Raw genomic sequence first — 16,757 nt, forward strand, 5'->3', positions numbered from 1 at the left:
TGGATGATTTATTGCTAATACTATTTACATAGAAAATTCGCGTCTCATTCTAGCTGTATGGATATTGGGAGTTTTAGGCTTAAGATATAGTGGAGGGGGGGGGGGGCGGGGTATCGCGTACCTCGAATTTGTAAAAACGCTACTAGGGGAAACGAGTGTGGTGGGTGGTCGAGTTGTAGGCACGGTGGTGCAGACTGCGTGCCAGTCGGAAGGAACCAAGCGAGATCCTGGGGTGAGGGGTTTCCTTGGTTTGGGTGTTCTTTGAGCGGAGAGGCCAGAGAGATGTACCTTGGGCCGAAGCCCGGGGAGTTCTGGGGACTGTGTGCCAGTCAAGAGGAATGAAGTGAGATCTAGTAGGGGGGAGGGGAGCGGGGTTCCTTGATTTAGGTCTTCTTCGCTTGAGCCAGCGTTTAAGCGAAGAGGCCAGGGAGACGTACCTTGGCCTGAAGTCCAGGGAGATCTAACTTCTGGGTCTCGCGGACCGCACTTTTATGGGCTTTGCTTCAGCGGCGGCGCTCCATTCACGACGCAGCGAGTGGGGGTTCACTAGCGATATTGCTGGGAGGGGCTTCGCTTGATTGGTTCACTCTAAGTCGAATGACAAGTGAGGTTAGGGTGCTCGGGCAACGAAAGAAAGAATCATGGATGATTGCGAAATATAAATAATGGTTATGAATATTATTTACAACCATGAATGTAATTTAGCGGATATCAGTATTTATATTGGATATATGTCATAAATTTTTATTAATTCTTTTGATCATGTACATAATTTAAATATTTTTGTCATTGAGGTCTTAAATATTATTAATTTTTTCATTAGCTTCATTAATAATTTTAACAATCATTTTTCTAACTAGAAAAAATAATAAAGTCAATAATATCAGCTAAATAAATCATAGAAATATGAAGTTCGAACTGCTTTCAAAATGTATCTCAAAATTAAATTTTATTCATATTAAACTACATATTTTCATGACTTTTCCTTTTTTCAAATAATTAGTAATAGTTATTCTTATTTTTCCATATATATTTTTTTGTTTATTTGCAAACAGCATCAAGTTTTAAATTATTTTCGCTTTTTCTTAATGCAATTCAATTAAAAACTCAGACCTACTTTCTATGGCCCCATCTGTTTTATGCTGTGAAGTAGAACCAACCTTCAGCAGCGTTATGTAACCATGGGAAAAAGTGACATTTTTGGGTCAAAATCATGTACGGCCCACAAATATTAAGCGATTTGAACAAAAAAAATTTGAAGAAAGCCTTTAAGATTTCAGAAAGAGTTATGTCAAGTCTGATTTTTTAATTAGGTTTTTTGATTTTTTACAAATAAACAAATATGACGAAAAAATGGCCATTTTATCTATTTGACTTTCCCAGTGCTCGTCAATATAAGGAAGATTGTTGAAATCGCCTAAGTTTCATAAACTAATATTAGCTAAAGATGTTCCAATATTATTTATTAAACAACAAAGTTTTTTATAAACAAATTATTTGTTAGAAACGTTTTTTACGATTTTCCATAATTATACGTTTTTTAAGTTATATTGCAGGAAATTTGAATGGAAACAATATTATAATGAAAAAAAAAATTTTTAAGATAATAATTCTTTATATTATAAATAAGTTCAATGAACAAATGCAGTAATCAGCCATTTTTCGACAAAAAAATTCGTGTTTTTTTTCGGTGCACATTCTTATAAATTAGGAACTCTATAATAATTTTTGCAAAATTCATAATATGTTGATTAATCGTATGATTTTTCAAAAACAAATTTATTAGAAAAAAACATTCGAGCATTTGTCGGCAGAAAAATTCGGGGTTTTGAATGCCAGTCTTTTCTGTTCGGAACCTTATTAGAATGTCAACAACATTCATAATAAGTTGATTAATTGTATGATTTCTATAAACAAATTTAATTTAAAAATGCATTAATCAGGCATTTGTATACAGAAAAATTCGTTTACTTCTATGTCAATTTTTTAAATTAGAATGGCGAAAAAAAAATGTTCATTGACAGATGCCCGAATAATGCATTTTTTTATTGAATTTGCTTCTTAAAAAATATAAAATTTATCAACCGATTATGAATCTTGCTGAAATCATCATGAAGTACCCCATTAAAAAGGCTGAGATCGAAAAAAACGAATTGTTCCGTCCATTAATGTTCACATTCGCTGTATGTGCGCGCCGTTCTACGGCGCAGACAGTCTTCGATCCCTAGCTGTCTCACTGAGCTGGCGGCGCTTTTATGACGTGTTATGCGTAGGTGATGAAATTCGTTTTTTGCTACAAATCTTTCCGTGTTAAATATCACGTTTGAGTGGCGGATTAACGGTTGGAGGCGTAGGTAAAAAAATTCTTTTTGTATTTGAAATCTGTCTAGCGGTTACATTTCGTGTCGATCGTAATTTTTGTATATAGTGAGTTTTAGAATTGCCACGTTACTGTTCATTATATGAAAAAAAAATTTTTCAAGAACTACTTGCGCTAAGGAAGTTAGTATGTTTTGTCAGGTTTGTGGAAAGTATGAAACGGAGAAATACCGCCGATCAATTAATGATTCGATAAAAAACCTCATACTTCAACTGCTATGTCATTTCAATGAAAAATTTGGATAAATCGTGGGTACCAATCTAAATTTGACATGCTTGTAGATTAAATTTGTCAAATTGGGAAGCTGAAAGTACCAAGGCGCAGACAGTTATTCAACCACCTGTTTGGTGTGAGCCCAACGATCATGATACTGATTGTTACATTTGCTTATGCAAAACAGGAGGTTTTTCTAAAAATTATTTGGATAAGATCGTTTACCCTGATGTAAAAAGTATTACACCAGCCAAGATTGGTAGTAGAAATCACATTGAAAACAAAAGTGACCGATCAACTCACGAATCAATAGATACTGACGATCCTAATGCAACTCAAGATTCTTCTTGGGAAGAATCAGATGATGAAAGTCCTAAATTTTTTGACCAAGACGGATTAGATGATTTTATACGTGACCTTGATCTTCCAAAAGTTAAAGCTGAGCTTCGCGCTTCAAGACTCAAAGATAGGAAACTATTGTTACCTGGCACTAGAGTAAGTGTTTACAGAAATAGAGAAAAAAATTTTATCAAGTACTTTTCAATGGACAGTGGGATTGTGTATTGTAATGATATCGAACGACTCATTAATTTATATAAAATAAATTTATATACGCCAGAGGATGGCGTCTTTTAATAGATTCGTCTACAGAAAGTCTGATAGCAGTACTATTACATAATGGAAATAAGTACGCTGCAATTCCAGTAGGTCACTCAACTACACTGAAAGAATCTTATGATACTTTACAATTATTCCTGATAAAAATGAAATACAACATCCATAATTGGCTTATTTGTGGTGACTTCAAAATGATAAATCTTATAATAGGTTTACAATCAGGAAACATTAAATACCCTTGTTTTCTTTGCCTTTGGAACAATCGTGCAAGGGATGAACACTAGATAACGGAGAAAGGGCCAGACAAATTAGAGTGGACAGTTGGTTAGCATAATGTTGTTTATGAAAGTCTTGATGACAGAAAGAATTATTGCCAACACTCCATATGAAACTAGGGTTAATGAAGCAATTTGTGAAAGCCTAAAACACCGAAGGAGAATGTTTCAATTATATCAGATCTACATTTCCGCATTTAAGCGAGGCCAAAGTTAAGGAAGGTATTTTTGTTGGAGCTGATATAAGTAAACTTATCAAAGATGATGACTTTATCAAAACCATAATATCTAATGAAAAGGATGCATGTTTGAGTTTCAAAGATGTTGTTCAGAAATTTTTAGCGAACAATCGAGAGCCAAAGTTTAGAACTATTGCATCTAGTATGTTAAAGAATTTTAAAAGATTAGGTTGTTTGATGAGTATGAAATTACATTTTTTCAAATCTCATTTGGATTATTTCCCAGAAAATGTTGGAGCATTCAGTGAAGAAATGGGCGAACGCTTTCATCAAGACTTTCAACAAAAAGAGCAACATTATCAAGGTCGATGCAATGTAAGAATGATGAACGACTATTGTTGTTCTTTGCAAAGAAATGATAATGACTCTACTAGTCATAAACGAAAGTCTCTTCTACGACCGTTTGCCATGAAGCGCGAACGTTTCCATAAGAAAACAAGCAATTAGTTTCAACTTCATTGGACATACAATCGTAAGTCTGGTCTTAAGTGGCTGGGCAATCGTAAGTGTTGCCTTGTCTGGCTAGATGATTCAAAGTCTTGCCTTGAATAACTGGGCGATTCAAAGTTTTGCCTTAACTGGCTGTGCGATACAAGCTCTTGCCTTTATTGTCTGGGAAATTCAAAGTCTTTCCTTGATTGGCTGGGCAATCTAAAGTTTTTCCTTTATTGGCTGGGAAATCTAAAGTCTTACCTGAATTAGCTGGAAAATATTAAGTGCTTCCTTGCGAAGCTGGACAATCCCAAGTCTTGCGTTAACTGAATGGGCAATCATAAGTCTTGCCCTGACTGGCTCGATAATTCAAAGTCTTGCCTTAACTGATTGGGCGATTCAAAGTCTTGCCTTGACTGGCTATGCGATACAAAGTCTTGCCTGTATTGGCTGGGCAATTCAAAGTCTTTCCTTGATTGGCTGGGCAATCTAAAGTCTTTCCTTGATTTGCTGGGCAATATAAAGTCTTGCCTTAATTGGCTGGAAAATATTAAGTACTTCCTTGCGTAGCTGGGCAATTCAAAGTCTTTCCTTGATTGGCTGGGCAATCTAAAGTCTTTCCGTGATTGGCTGGGCAATCTAAAGTCTTGCTTTAATTGGCTGGAAAATATTAAATACTTCCTTGCGTAGCTGGATAATCCCAATTCTTGCCTTAAATGAATTGGCAATCATAAGTCTTGCCCTGACTGGCTGGATGATTCAAAGTCTTGCCTTGACTGACTGAGCGATTCAGTCTTGCCTTCACTGGCTCGGCGATACAAAGTCTTGCCTTTATTAGCTGGGCAACTCAAAGTCTTTCCTTGATTGGCTGGGCAATCTAAAGTCTTTCCTTAATTGGCTGGGAAATCTAAAGTCTTGTCTTAATTGGCTGGAAAGTATTAAGTACCTTGCTGGAAAGTATTAAGTACCTTGCGTAGCTGGGCAATTCAAAGTCTTTCCTTGATTGGCGGGGCAATCTAAAGTCTTTCCTTAATTGGCTGGGCAATCCAAATATTATAAAAATTTCCAGTCTTTTTAAAAGATGTTTAGGATTTTTAAAAGTTGGAAAGGAATAAAGCAATATTTTTTATATTGATACATTTTCAAAAATGATTGCCGATTTTCAAATATTTCTTATCTATTTAAAACGTTTTAAAAGTCTTCAAAATATTTTTAGCTAACGCGAATTTTTTAAAGTTTTTCAATATTATTCAAAATTTAGAAAAATTACCTTATAATCTTCTAAATTTTCCCAGAAATGTCCAGAAAATTTGTATTATTCTTTTCAAAACTTTTGAAATTATTTTAAAGATCATAAAGTTTAGTTTTGAAACCTTTAAAAATCTATATCTCTAAAAATCTTTTAAAGATTAAAATTAATTTTAAATCTGTTTAATTCTACTAAATATTAGCAAATTGAAACATTTTGCTTTAAAATCTTTTTTACTCTTTCTCAAAATGTTAGGAAATCAAATTTTTTAATTTTTTTTAAAGTTCATTTTTCAAAATAAAAATTATTAAAAATTTTCACTCGAAGATGAGGAACATTATCATTTTTCATAATCTTTTCAGACCTTATATACCTTTTAATCACTAAAAATTATTAAAATGTTACCTGCATTTTTTATTTATTCTGCAAAATTAACAAAATTGCCTTAAAATCTTTCAAATTTTTCTTTGACAATGAAATCTTTTTAAATAATCTGAGAAAATTAATTTTTGGGAATGAAAAATCATTTCAATTTTTCTTAGGAACCTGAAAAAATGTCTTTCATTTTCGTGGAACTTTACAAAATTCTTTAAAAATCTTTAAATGTTTTAATTATTTTTGAATCGTTTCAAAGCTTCTAAATATCTCTTAAACTTACTCAGATTTTTACTAAAATTATGTAATGTGGTAAAATTGCAAAATTTTTCATGAAAATCTTTTACACTCTTTTACAATTTTGAATGTTTAAAATACTTTGACAAAATTCAGTTGAGGTGGAAAATTTGGAAATTCTGAGAAATTAATAAAATGCTCCCAAAGTTTTCCTTATTCTTTTACCCCGCATTTTTAAATCTTCAAAAATTAAAAGTATTCTTTTAAAATAAAACCTAAAACCACTTTCCCTCAAATATATTATCATTATTTTGAAAATACACAGTGGATTTTTCTGATAACGTTTTTCTGTTTTTTTTTTCAAAGAATAATTTTAAGTTTTAAAGATTTTAAAATTCAGGCTAAAAGAATATGAAAGATCTTGAGACCATTTTTTTCATTTTTCAAGATTTACAAATTTTTTAGGTAAACTGATGTTTGTCAAGGCGTGAAAAAAAGTTCTTAAAATTCATAGGAAATTTTTTAATGATTTTTTGTTGTAAGGAATTTCAAGATAAAATCGAAAAAAGATCACAGAACATTTTCAGATATTTCCTAAAATCTTTCAAAAGTGTGAAAGATTTTGAAGCAAACTTTTGCAATTTTTCCATATTACATAATTTTAGAAAAAATTTGAGTTATTTTAAGAAATATTCAAAAGTTTTAAAACGATTCAAAAATAATTAAAACTTGTAACGATTTTTTAAGAATTTTGTACAGTTTCATGAAAATGAAAGACATTCTTTCAGGTTCCTGAAAAAAATTAAAAGAATTGTTTATTTCGAAAAATTAATTCGAAGAGATTATTTAAAAAGATTTGAGAAGATTTCATAAATAGTAAAAAGAGGATCGGAAAGATTTTAAGGAAAATTTTACAGAATAAATAAAAAAGGAAGGAATAATTTGAATAATTTTGTGAAATAAGAAGGTTCAGAACGTTTGACAACATTAAAATTTTTTTTATATTCGTGTGAAAATTTTAAATAATTTTTTTTATTGAAAAATGAACTTTAAGAGAAAATTAAAAAATGTTTTTAAATATAACAAACGATTTCCTAAAGTTTCTAAAAATCGTTTAGAAGATTTTAAAGAAAAATTTTTCAATTTGGTATGATTCCAAAATAAAAACGAACATAAATCGAGTAAATTCAAGAAATATTTAGTGGAATTGAAGAATTTCAAAATGAATTTTAAACTTTAAAAGAAAACATTTTGTAAGATTGAAAAATAAAAACAAACAAAAATCGAATAAATTCAAGAAATATGTAGTATAATTTTTAAAAATTTTGAAAGTTTTCAAGATAATAAACAAGTTTTCTTAAAATTTCTAAGAAAATTTAGAAGATTGTTTAAAATAATTAGTTGGATTGTTATCTTTTTCAATTATCATACCATTCACTTTGTAATGCGTAATTTAAAAAATTTTTAATGAAGAAATGTTCCATTTTAGATTTTTATTTTTCAGCTGACATTTTTAATTTAATGAATTTCAAAATGCAGACTTAAAGACTTGAATAATTAAAAACTAAAAATGATTGATTCTTTAATTTTAAGCATTGAAAATGATAACGTGCATTTATATTTTTCGAACTGAATCCGAATCTTTAAACTCTATAATTTATAAAAGTTAAAAAATTTCAACTTACAATTTATCTGCATTGCTTTTAAACTTGTTTAATTGGAAAGTGTAATTACTTTTCATTTTATACGTGTAAATTATTGAGGTTTCGAAGAACAAATTTTTTAATTTAACAATTAAAAAAAAATTTAAATGCAAGAGTTCCAATTTGAGTATATTAGTTTTTAGTTTGTTTTTAATTACTTCAAATGGAAAATTTCTTAGCATTAAAGTTCGATTTTTTTATATTATTGATCGGAAAAATGTTCGCAAATCAAAAAAGACACGGGAAATGACCGGGAATTTTTTCTCGTCTATTAAAATGGCCACCCTGGTATATGTATGTATACTACGGTGGCTCAAAAATGCTTTATTTAGAGGGCAACGATCCCCCCTACTTAATTCCAAATCCGAAAAAAGAAATTCCCAATTTTTTTATTTTATTTTTTTATTATAATAGGTGCCGGGAAAGTATAGGAGCTTGTAGAGAATTATTCAGTAAAGAATTGCAAATATCAGACATATGGGTTTGACACCCCTAACACACCACCACGTGTACCTGAAAACTACCCTTAAAACAAAAAATGTCAATTCTTCATAAAATCGACCATTTAAGCATCGTATTCTGGTATTTTTGCACTTAAAATGATTAATATTGATGTACTGGAATATATATTATTATTGGTAAATTAATTTTTAATTATTTAAACAAATGGAATTTTTTAATTTTTGGTTTTTCCTAAAAATTATTATCATTGGTCTAGTGGAATATTTAATAACATTAGTTCATGACTTTTGATTTGTTTAAAATAATTAAATTTGTTTAAATAATTTTTCTTACTTCGTTCTTTACGTGAAAATTATTACTATTGGCATTGTGTAGTATTTATTAACATTAGTTTATTAATTTTGAATTACTTGAACAAATGGAATTTGTTTAATTATTTTAGATTCAAAAAATTTTTAAAATAAAAATTATTAATGTGGGTCTAGGAGAATATTTATCAATATTGTTTCATTAATTTTTTGTAACCAATAGGAATAATTTTTAAGGAAAAAAACTAATTATAAAAAAAATTATTTAAACAAATTACATTTATTTAAATAATCAAAAACTTATTAACCAATGATAATAAATATTCCAATAGGCCAATATTCATAATTTTAAGTAAAAAATCTGCCCGCTTCGATCCCAGTGTAATTTTGTTATTGTGAATTTTCTTTTGTTAAAAGAGCTTAGCTCGAGAGTTTGAGCGCACCTACGACACGCGACTGATGGCTATCCACTGCGCGCTCGCTCTTTGCATTCCTGCCGCATTTATGCACAGATTTTTAAAAATCAAATCTCAACGGACCGACAATGGTAATTTTGTGATCGTGAACTCTCTTTCGTTAAAGCTCTTTCGGCTTTAACGAACACACTCTCATCACGTATCGCGTGCTTCGCACTCGATTTTGTCCAAAATGTCAACTTTTCTACAGTATACACAACACTTTCGCATCAAATATAATACATTTTTTATGTAACTCTGCCTGGTATTGCTCATTCAGATTTTACAAAATAAAGCACAGATTGCATTTATCATGATTAGTTTAATTTTTGTTTCTTATTTCGCTTTAAATCATATTCTGAGCTGTACTGAAACATGTATTATTGCAATAAATTCCTATAATTACAATTAATAATATGAATGAAAATTGAATTATTATACTAATTCTTATTTCCTTGTTTTATATTTTTTTTATTTTTAATCTTACTTTTTACGATTGCAAGAAAATTACTCGTCCTATCGAAAAATGATTGAAAATAAATTTATAGATATTTTTAGGCGAACAACTTTTGTCCGTTAATTATAGTTAGTACTTATGTAGTTTTTTAAAAAAAATTTAATATTTTTATCTTAAATGTTGTTTTTTACGAATAAAGCACAAACTACGTGTCCTATCAAAAGTTATAGCTCTTTTTGGATAAACAAGTTTTGTCTCATTTTTTTCATAGCTTGTGTCGTTAGTGCAAAAAATGTTTATTTTATTATTTTTAATGTTGTTTTTTACGACTAAAAACAAAAACTACGCGTCCTATCGAAAAATGATTAATTATAAATTTGTAGATCTTTCCAGGGCGCGCAATTTTAGCTTATTGAATTTATTTGTATCTTGCATAGTTTGACCAAAAAATGGAATTTTTGGATTTTTCATTATTTTTTGGTACGATCAAATTTTGAATTTTTAACTTTTCCACCAAATTGAAAAAAATGTTATGATAATCTTATAGGTCTCTCAAAAATCAACGTTTTTCTCTTTTCGACTTTTTTCATATCATGCATTGTTTTGCTTAAAATGTTAATTTTAATTTATTTTTTTGGATTTTGAAAACGCTCTTAACTCTGATAATTTTCTTTTTTTAGAAAAAATCCATAAAGTTAAATTGTTGGAGTTTCTGCGTACTATCAATAAGTGTACATAGAATTTTTAAATCTTGAAAAAAATTTTCTTTCAAAAATTGTTGATACGATCAAATTGGGAATTTTTAACTTTTCGACTAAATTAAAAAATTTGTTATGATAATCTTGTAGGTCTCTCAAAAATCAACGTTTTTCTCCCCTGGACTTTTTTTATATCGTGCATTGTTTGGCTTAAAATGTTCATTTTAGTTTTTTTTTGTTTGGGATTTTGAAAATCCTCTAACTCTGATAATTTTCATTTTATAGAAAAATTTATAGGAATAAATTGTTTGAGTTTCTGAGTACTATGAATAGCCGTAGATAGAATTTTGAAATCTTGAAAAAATAAGGTTTCAAAAATATTTAAATGCGCTCACTTTTTGAATTTTGAATTTTGATTTTTGAAATTTTACATAAAACCAATACGTTGTTATTAGGATGAGAATGTAAAAAGACAAGAATACATTGTTCAAAAGGTCGATTTCATGAAGAATGGACATTTTTGGTTTTAGGGGTAGTTTTCAATTATTCTAAAAACTTAAAAAAGTAATTTTTCCATGCATTTTACATGGGAAACATCAGGTCAAAACCGGCACCTGTTAAAATAAAAAAATAATAAATACATAAAAAAATTACGGATTTTCTTTTTTCGGATGTAGAATAAAATGGAGAGGGGGGCGTTGCCCTCTAGCATGCAAAAAAATTTTGCCATGAATTTTTGGACCACCCTAATGTACACACTTAAAAATCAGTATTTTTATAAAGTGGGATTTTCGAGCACCAACATTTTCACGTTCATTATGACGTTATAAAACCAAACTGAAAAAAAATACAAAAAAATGTATATTTTTAAAAATGAAAGCATAAGTCAGTAAGTTGCGATAACCCGCATTTTTCAAGAGAATAAGTTTTGTCAAAATAATTGGTTTCGGTTAATCAAACGCAAATTTAAAAAATCCTTCTTAATAATATTTCTTTGTTAATTTTGTGCTCTTGATTTGAAATTAGTTATTAAAGTTTCTCATATTTCAAATACCAAAATTATAAATGTCAAAGATTAAACTTTTTCCTAAAAATTCTCGTTTTTCGGTTTTAAGCATGTTTTTACGATCTATTGTATTCGAGCAAAAATAATTATTTTCGGATTGTGCTAATGTTTTTTGTCGGAAATTGGTATTTAGAATAAACAGCTATATATTTTAAAGAAGGTTCAAAAATGTTTACAATCTTTTGCCATATTAGCGTTCATGCCAGATATCTGTATTTTAAACAAAAATTCATTGGATTTCAAAGAAGATAAAAACATCATGTACAATTCTTTAAGCTAAATATTTTCTCGAAAAATATCGATATATACTTTGAAGAAGAATTATAATTTTAGCGCAACTTGAGGTTGTTTTTAAACTTTTCATCGAAAATCGATTATTTAAATAATAAACAAATCCACCTTTTAAAAAATTTACAATTTAACACATTTTTTTGTTAATTTTATTTTAGCTTTTCATCAAAAAATGGCACTTTTGCTTTAGAAAATCATAAAATTCCTTAGATTATCACTATTCTTCGGATTATTATTTAAACCCAAGCAGTTTGCTATTTTTATACCATTTCTATTTTTTTAAAACATTTTATGCCAATGATCGGGGGTTTTAGTAAGAAATCATTGGTATCTAAATAAACTAAAATTGTTTCGAACAATTTCAGGTTATGTTTTGGGCGTGTTTCAATGATAAACAATTTTTTATTACGTTAGTATTTTTCGCCACAAATTTTGATTGTCAATAAAAAATCATTAGATATTAAAGATTTATAACATTTGAACAATCAAGACAGCCCTTTAAAAACGTGTACAACGCAAGTTAAACCACGATATCCATACTTTTGTCAAAAGTCGCTGAATCCGAATCCGAGAGTCTTATCAATGTCAATTGAAGGTCAAAATGCAGAAAATCATTTGTTCAGAGGATATATATTTCTAATCAATTTTTTGAGTCGATTAATCTGAATCCGGGGTCAGTTTTTAGGGTCTCTGAATCTGAATCATGGGTCCGATTGACCCCATAAGGTCGATTTCATTGTTTTCACAATTTTGACCTTGCGATGACCTTCGTCGCGGCCAGATCGGATAAAAAGAATCCCGGATTCAGATTTGACAACTACAGAAACGTCTTAAAGTAGTGGTTCACGCTTATTCAATTTTTTCCCCTCATTTTACCCTTCCCAGTGACTTGATCCTGACCTGACGGCGTAAATGTGACCCCGAATTTTGATCCAGAAAATCCAAAAACGTCAGAGACAAAAATGCAACGGCGGATTTTTTATCGAATTTTTCTATTTCAGACTCGTAAACATTATTTAAGATGTAAATTGTTATATTGAATATCTATAATTAAAATAATAATAACAATAACTCTAACCAATAATACAATAATAAAATCTAAAAAAAATGTCTTCAAAATATTGGGCAGCAACCATTTTCAGCCTGAGACATCATTTAAAATTTTTAATATAATAACAATAATATTGTTAATATTTTAGGCCAAAGAAATATTTTTCAAGTAGTGGGATATTTTTCTGATTTAAATATTTTGAAACTTGATGTGGAAATTATTTTTTGAACCTATAAAGTATTTGAAAAAAATAATCATTTATTTAGTAAAAGTGTATATTTTTATCCTTAATTAACTTTTTTCATTTAAGCAAAGCAATACTGCTTATATGCCACTAGGTCGTGTTCTTAAATCAAACAACTTAATCGTCTGAAAATACCTTTGTTCGGAATAAATAATTAAAAAGTTTTTTTTTTTTATGTTGATGGAATTTTGTTTATAACGCTAATTCTATTAATTGATGAGATTATGGAGACGAAAGCAAACTACATACTTTTTTCTTGCATTTTGACAGTCTACGCACGAATCTGATATTATATTTTCTACAAAACAAGTAGTAAAATTTTTGTTTCTAGCAAAATTTACTTTGACCGTAAAAACCAGTAGGAAACAATATTTTTCGTTTATTTTTATGTTTTAACGTTCTTTTAGTATCTATTAGTATTCGAAACATCGAGAAAATAAAAACTTCTTTAGCTTATTAAAAAATCTTTGGCTGCAGAAAAAAAGTTTTTACAATTTTGAAATTTAATGTTTTTTTTGAAAGAATGCCAGATTCGTTTTTAACGCATGAATATGGTTTCAAATTTTTCTGATTACTGAATCGAATAAATCGGAAATTATTACATTTAAACATTTTTAATCTATGAGTTTCAAATTTGTAAAGCTTTTGTTTTGAAATTGATTTGAAATGACGAATTATTCTTTCAAAATTTTAAAGACTTACAATTATTGAAAATTTGTTTAATTATGGATTTTTATATTGTTTACAATTTTAATGCTTCGTCAGGATTACATCTATACGCAAAATTGATATTTGTGAAATCCCAAAGGTACTTTCAAAAATTTATTTATTTCTCAATTGGAAAGAAAACAAAATGTATACAGGATGAACCGATAAAAGCGGTGTGTTCCGAACGGGAGCTCTAGAAAAACTATTTAGCTTGACTAACCAAATTTTTGAAGCCGTGTACATCTTTGGTTATCTATCTTGTTCGATGAAAACAAAAAAATACAGCCGTTAGAAATGCACGATGCTAATCTGATATCAGATTTTTTTGAAATTTTCCCAATAGTTCACTCAATCTAAAATTGTTTTACTTGGAACGTTTTTATTTAAAAACTGATATTTTTCTAATTTTAAGCGTTTTCGATTCAAAGTTATTGGTTATTTAAAGAAATCTATATTACCATAAGAGACAGTTACCATCGATCTGTTTCGATGTCATTCTAAATCCCGTGGAATTAGAATTCAACACTATCGAATGAGCTAACTTTTCAAATAACAGATAAATACTTAGAATCATTTCTAACTAGATGGAAAGTAAATTAAAATTTTTTTTTATAAATTTTTTTCTGAAAAAATCTACTTGCTACGCTCCACTGGGAATCGAACCACAGAACTTCTGGTTGCTGGTCGGGCGCTTTCTCATTAAGCTATTAAAACCATCGTAAGAAGAATCTTTTTTCAGAAATACACGCTATCTCAAGCCAGGTATTGCATGCATGATACAAGTAATTTAAAGGTATCGGTTTTATCATTAGAGACAGTTACCACCGACCAGTGTAAAAAAATTATTTAAACAAATACCATGCTTTAAAAATAATGTATTTATTTAAAGTTTTAATTCATAAAATAAACAAATCCCGGTCATTTCCCAGTTATTTTTTTCGGTTCGCAAACATTTTTCACGGCCAATCACATTAAAGAATTAAAACGCTAAAGCTGAATATGTAACCATTTGAAGTAATAAAAAATAAATTTCAAGTTAAAGCACTTTAAGTGGAACTCTTGAATTCCAAATCTTAAAATTAAAGTTTAAAAGCTTTTCAATTAAAACATGTCGTATTAAAATGCTGAATACAAATGAAAACGTATAAAGGGGAAGGTACTAACACTTTTTTATTGAACATTTTTTAACGAAATGCAAGTGAGCTGCAAAATTGAGAATTTTTAACTTTCATAAATTATGTGCAGTTCAAAGATTTGTGATTCAATTCCAAACAAAATCTACATTATGATTTCCAATGCTCTAAATTAAAAAACCAATCAATAAACTTAAAAAATTAATTTGTTTCAAGCAATTTTAAGTTAAAAACATTTAAAATTTTTAAATTAAATTTTCTTTTTAAACTGCACACTTCTTAAATTTAAAATTATATTACTTTCATCTTAAATACTTTAAACATCCTTGAAAAGCTTCAAAATTTTATTTCGAAATCTTGAGAAATCTAGAAGTTCTTTTAAATTCTTCCAAATTTAAAATTACTTGTGAAACTTTTGCCGAACTTCTGTAAATATGTTTTAAAATTAATCAAATTTTTCCTGTGATTTTTAGAAAATCCTGCCAATTTCAAAAAATTTTCTTGAATGCTTCTTGATTGTTTTTGGACAATTGTGGAAATCTTTTTAAATATTCTCTTAAAATAATTTTGCAAAATAAAAATAATTTTCAATTTTCCTAGGAATCGTAAGTCAATGTTTTTTAAAGCCCTTCAATATACTTAAAAAGCTTCTAAATTTTATGTTTAATATCTTTAAAAACCTACATTTGTTAAAAATTGGCTTTGGCTATTTGCACCTTAATTTCAGTACGAATACCTGGAATTTTTGGTACAAACACTTTGTTTAAATTATTTAAAACCATTTTAAATGTTTTGAATTCATAATAAATTTTTTCCAAACTCCTAAATAATTATGCGTCATTTAAATTATAAAATTTTTTATTGAATGTTAAAAATGGAATACTTTAGACTGAAAATGAATTTTTAATTTAATTAACGTCTTCGATTATGAATATATAATTATGACGTGATTTTGAAGTTAAAGGTAAGTTTAAGTTTAGTTCTGGAAATTCTTAAATTGTGAACGGATTGAGAATCGTTTTGTAAATGAGTTTTTTTGACATTTTAATACTCAAAGTACCAGATGTATTTAAAAAATATTTTATTAATTATATTTAAAGCGTATAAAATGAAAATGTTTTTCTTTATAACTTTCTACTTCAAACGCTTTTACTTTTTACATACTTAATCCTGCAGGACAGCTTTTTAAAACTCTTAAAATTAAAAATTAAGACTCATAAATAAAAATGTAAAATGAACAATTTTTGTAAATGCAAAATATTTTTGAGAATACCTTGTTACGAACTGAATGATACCCTGATTAAAAAATATAATTCAACTAATTACTTTTAAAAACTGTTGAAATTGAAGTTGGAAAGATTTTTTTTCTAAAGATTGGTAAAATTCCCGAGAAAAAAGTAAATTTACTGTCATTTCCCGGATTTTCCCGGTTAAAAAAAATTCCCGGTCATTTCCTGGTTTCCCGATTTCTCGGTCCAGTGGTCACAAGGTGGGAGGAAATGTACTTTTTTGTTCAACAATGTCCAGTCTTCAATTTTAGTCCGATTTTAAATTTTAAAAAAATTAAAGTTCATTATATTCTAAAGAGCTACACGCTCCAAAATTGTCTCTCCTCTGTTTTTTTGTTAATAATTTTTCTAGTCAAAGCATCAAAAAACTGAAATTTTGTACATAACAATTTTTCACGCTTTAATAACTAATCAAGAAAACTTTTTATTGTTTTAAATTAATGTTTAGGGACTCATAGAATCGGCAAAAAAATTTTTATTGCTAAAAGTGAAAAGTAAATAAAAAGTCAATTTTCTTTGATGGCCGGAATGAGTACAGATATTCCTGAAAATAATATATCTGCGGTAATATTTATTAAAATATAACAATCTGATTGACCCGTCTTTTTCCAAAAAAAACTGCCAACATTTGGAATTTGTTTATCTAAACTGTTTATAAACATTAAGGTTGTTATATTTTACTAAATATTAACAATGATAAATTTTTAGGAATATCCATAGCCATTCTAGCGATTAAAGAAAATTAAAATTGGATAAAACCTTAAATTTTGATATTTTATCACGAGAATTATTTATAAAAATGATTATTGTCAACTTCTCAAATATTTTTGTGACTATCAGTCATTCGTCCAATAGCCTAAAACATTTCCAGCAC

The sequence above is a fragment of the Belonocnema kinseyi genome, chromosome 6 (assembly GCF_010883055.1).
Source record: "Belonocnema kinseyi isolate 2016_QV_RU_SX_M_011 chromosome 6, B_treatae_v1, whole genome shotgun sequence".
NCBI lineage: Eukaryota > Metazoa > Arthropoda > Insecta > Hymenoptera > Cynipidae > Belonocnema > Belonocnema kinseyi.